The sequence below is a fragment of the Chenopodium quinoa genome, unplaced genomic scaffold (genome assembly GCF_001683475.1).
Source record: "Chenopodium quinoa cultivar QQ74 unplaced genomic scaffold, ASM168347v1, whole genome shotgun sequence".
NCBI lineage: Eukaryota > Viridiplantae > Streptophyta > Magnoliopsida > Caryophyllales > Amaranthaceae > Chenopodium > Chenopodium quinoa.
The window spans coordinates 4,103,839-4,108,960 of NW_018743977.1; the positions used below are offsets into that span (position 1 = coordinate 4,103,839).

Consider the following 5,122-nt stretch of genomic DNA (forward strand, 5'->3'; position numbering starts at 1 on the left):
CACGGACAAAAGAGGGAGGGGAGAGTGGCCGGTGCACCACCTCACACGGCTGCTGCTGCTGCCGCTCCATGCTAGTAGTTTTCGGCTGCGGTGGTGGTGGCAGCCGGCCACCGTTGTTGGTGGTGATGTGCGTGTGAGGTGAGTGAAGGAGAAGGGGAAAAATTAAGAAGAAAGAAAAATAAGAGGAGAGAAAAAGATAGTTTAACTTTGGGTATTCTCCACCTTGGGCAAAGTTTAATTTGCTCATAAGGTGGGTATTTATACTCTCTCTCAAAACCCTCCTAACTTGATTTCCCTTTTTTACCCTTAATGATTCTTACTCCCATTCTAAATGGTATTTGACTTTCTTTAAAATTTCATTGACTTTAAAACTTCCTTTTAATTTTAAATATGCCCTAAATTTTCTAAATAATAAAATAAAATATTTTCAAAACAAATAAATAAATAAGAATGAATTTTTAATTAAAATAAACCTTTTTAAATTATTAAAATACCGTAAATAATTCATTTCGAATTATTTAAATACCTCATAAAATAACGTTTTAAATTAATAAACGTATAAAAATACGGGGTATTACAGGTCACCTTCACACCCACTTCCTAATTCACAATCTCTATCAGTGCACTAGTATGTCTCAGAAGTGTAGTGTGATTTGGAATCAGCATACAACAACCTGTCAAATTCTGAACTAGTTTGCTTCTCCAAGGGGACTTTGGCCGGTTGATCAACCTCATCCTTATAAGCCCTTTGCTTTCTATATATTTCATAGCTGTGGGTGTGTGGGAGTGTGATTCTTCTGAACCAGGGGACTCACTCTTGATCACAGACAGCTTAAACCATAAACATTAACACAAACACATCAACCCAACATAAATTGGAACACTTGAGAGGAAACAGTCCAGACACATGAGAGTTTTGATCATGAAACATAAAAAACCAGGCAGCCATTCACATTCTTTGGAGGAAGACATTCACAGGGACATTCACAATGAAAATTTATCACTTTGACAGGTGAATACATGGATCCTTTATTTATGTTTCATCCATGAAACATTCAAACAAGAGGAATCATGATATAAACCTTTCAATAGATATAGTGAACCCCTAGGTCATCTCATCACTGAAACCCTAAATCAAATGAACAGTGAAACCCTAGATCAAAGTGTACACTAAAACACTAAATCAGGTAAACATTGAAAACCAAGATCAAGATGAACACCGAAACCCTAAATCAGATAAACAATGAAACCCTAGAAACAAGATCATAGCAATTCATGAAGCCAATGATTATTCATGAAAAACCCACAAATTCATAATCATTCATCAAAAGCCACAAATTCGTAATATTCATCCAACATCATAACAATTCAAGAAGCCCACATAATCAACACAATATCGACAATCCAAGAGGAAAATCACTTTGAGAAAAACAAATTCCATGCCAAACATTTGTATTAACCATAATATTCAACAAAAAAATGCAATTTTTTCGCAACATAATTGTAAAAACAAACAGAGAGGGGGGCAAAGAACAAGAACGATACCTAAGCTAGCACCTTTAAAAGTCTAAGGATTCGCAAAATTAGTTAAGGGCTTTGATCCATGTGAACAAGTAGAGCACCGATCCACAAATTTTCCCAAGATTTTCAGCCCTAAAATGCGAAATTGAAGAGAGAGAATGAAAAAAAACTAGGGTTCTTTAGTGGAAGAGTGTAGAAAATGAGTGAAATGTAGATGTAGAAATGAAGAGAGAGAAAATAACGTTGAAAAAGTAAGTCAGAGTAACAAAATTCAATGGAGACCAAGAATTAAATAAGGCACAAGTACAGGAGCAAATATAAGGGCAAATTGTGAAGTACAGGTAATAAAGACAAAAATATGAGGGCATATTTGTCAAATTGTTTCGTTGGGTGGCACCTGAAAATGTGAAATGCGACTAACATTTTGGGGCACCTAAAATGGCATAAGTGACAAACAAATGGAGACAAAGGGAGTATAAAATAAGATATTAAATTTTAAAAATTCAATCAAAATTAAAAAAAATAAATCATAGAAATTAAGTCAATTGCATAGATTTATGACCAAATTTGTCGATTAAAAATGGATTGCTCAAACGACCTCACATTCACAATCTCGACCACATCTAGACAATGTGAATACAATCGGTAACACCTACCCCAGAAATTCCTCCCTTTTAAAATACCTGTTTTGCCCTTTTTAAAATATGAAATAGGAAATTCTAAGACATTACCGCCATGGTGATAACGGCTAAGACAATTATCAAAGACACACAACGGAAGACTCATTTCAAAAACTATTCAAAATAAACCAAATTTTAAAGTCAAATCAAACGAAAGTAAATTCAAACCCAAGTCAAACAAAGTCAATTTACAACTTGGAACCCTTGTAGGCCCTTTCAAAACCCAAATCAAATATTTAAAACATTGCGTTAGTCTCACAAGTAAATAAATAATAATTAAAGCAAATAAAACATATCATATTCTTATATAAGTTAAGCAAGATTCACTCTTCACTCATTCCCCAACATGGATATGCTTCATCACCTGAAAAGCTTCTCTTTACTTTGTCCCCACTACTCGTCATTTGAAATGGGTCGTCGTATGTAGGGCTAAGATAAAGACGAGGGCCAAACAAACATACAAACACAGAATTAGCAATGCTAAATACATAAGCGTAAACAAAACACACTAACATGCATACATCTTAGCATCACAAAACTTACCTTTTTGGACCTGTTTACATGCATACATCATACAACTCAAATAATAGATAATTAATTTGCTTATTTATTGATTACGTATTGAACAAGGTTCCTACCAAATCCCTGCCCCAAAGAATTGGGGTAAACTACTCCGGGAGCTAACCGGGTAGGCATAGATGTCACATGAAAGTGACGGACGTCCTACGCATAAAAATAATAAAAGGAAAATACAGCGTCTTGTACTCCCAGTGGAAGCTATGGTTAAATATAAAGCCTCATAACTCCCCCCATATGTTCATACTCGAATTATATACGTTCCAAGAGTTTTGGTGCATAATCTCTTTTACTTTACGTTGTTTACATATTTTAGACTTGGTGATGACTCACAATCCACAACACAATCAATCAACATAAATCATTGAAGTAATCAAACATTCCAATTCAATTCTTAAATATTTAGTGATTACACATAATTTAATGTTGAACCCCTTTTTTAAAAAAATAACTCGGTGTTGAAACACCTTAAGCGCATAAAGCACCGCAAATCCTATCCCTCGGTGTTTAGAACACTTTAAGTGCACTTAGGCACCGCATTTCATTTTATTCCTGTGTACTAAGACACTTAATAGCTCCATTCCCATGCTTATAGCATCAATAAAAATTATATGAACCATAATAAAATTCCCTTTTTATATTCCAAACTAAATTAAACATTTAGTTTAATTAAACATGTCTTCAATCATGCCAATAATAAAAGTGTGGTCCATATACATAATTCTAACATCAGAAATTCTATCAATACTTCATTTCAAATAAATCATGCCTCACAAACCAATCATCAAAATCAATTCAATCCAACAATTTCAACCAATACCTAGCATTATACTAACTTGGAATTAATTAAACAAATCCTAGCATGCTCCTACACGCTTAACAAATATCGAGTACGTGTATTACCTCGAATAAGCTCTTAAAGTAGCCGTATACACTAGAATAATTCCCGAACTAAGTCTCCTGCATAAAGGGACAATAACACTTTATTAATTACCCTTGGATGCACAATTTCCAACAACTTAAACCCACTTTAAACAACTTATAATAATCTGAAAATTAATTTAAAACCCCTAGTTAACCTTTCTTTTAATGGGTAATTAAACCCTTTCATCAAAATCAAATACTACTACTTTAAATAAAATTCCAGCAATATTCCTTAATTAAAAACCCCTTAAAACATACTTTTATATGCCCAATTATAATTAGAAACAAGAAACATGTAAACCCCCCAAATTAATTGACATTATAACCCTAAAAATCAAGTCTTTACAAATTAGAACCCCAACTTAAAACATCATGAAATCTGAAAATAATAACCCTTTATATAATCTGAAATTTATGATTGTAAACAATTAAAACATGATAATGAGTTATGAGACTAATTAAACATACTTTGAATGATAAAAATCAGAACCCATAATATAAAATTGTCAAAATAAGTTAGATAAAGAGAGGAGAGAAGGGAAGAAGAAGGTGGTACGGTGGGGGTGGTTGTGTGTCGATAGCAGGTCGCCGGTAAGGTGATCGATAGCCGGCGGTGGTCGGACGTCCAAGGGTGGCAGCTCGTGCCACGTGGACAGCAGCAACACTTCATGAATTCACCACCCAAAATCCTACGGCAAGTAAACAAAAGGGAAAAAGGAAAAAGAATGGAGAAAAGAAAAGGGAAAAGAAAAGGAAAATTAGGAGAAAACTAACATTTTGTCTTATTAACTTTGTGAGGGCAAATTTTGGGGATAAATTAGAGGTGATCAAAGTTAGCCCGGCCCGATTTTGTGCAGAAATTTTTGTCTCAAAATCGGGTTGGGCCCGGCCCTGCCCGAAAATTTATTTTTTTTGGGCGGGTTTGGGAATGCTTTTTTTTATGCATTTTTAGTTTTTTTTAGGCCCGGCCCGAAAAATGGCTCGAAAAGCCCGCACGAACCGATTATTTTGGGCAGGTTTGGGCACAAAAATTCCGGCCCGAGAAGTGGGCAGAAGGTTTTAGCTTTGACCCGGCCCGCCCAATGATCACCTCTAGGATATAGTGCAGAGTAGGTTAGGGAGGTTTGGGTTTCATAAAAATTATGGTCTTGAATGATAAAGTAGTTAGCCTAAATGTAAAAATAGAATAATTGGATATGGGCAATGGCGGATACACCTTATACCAAGTGGGGTCAAGTGACCCACTTGTACATTTAAAAAAAAAAATTCCCTATAAAATTAAGTTCTTTTTCTCCAAAATTGAGTTTTTTTTCCATAAAAATTACCTACTTGACCCCATTAAAATTAATTAAATGTATTTTGACCTTGTTAAATATTTTTTTTTAGGATCTGCCATTGGATATGGACTATATTTAGATAGA

General features: G+C 34.5%; 1 long non-coding RNA gene across 1 annotated transcript; it reads right to left on the bottom strand.

Annotated features, from left to right (window-relative positions):
• Nucleotides 1-2,392: 2,392 nt before the first annotated feature.
• Nucleotides 2,393-4,786, bottom strand: LOC110689936. Its single transcript, XR_002504972.1, has 3 exons — nucleotides 4,258-4,786; nucleotides 3,681-3,737; nucleotides 2,393-2,630 (listed from the first exon to the last, which is right to left on the bottom strand). It is a non-coding gene; the product is annotated as an uncharacterized LOC110689936 (long non-coding RNA).
• Between the last annotated feature and the right edge of the window lie 336 nt (nucleotides 4,787-5,122).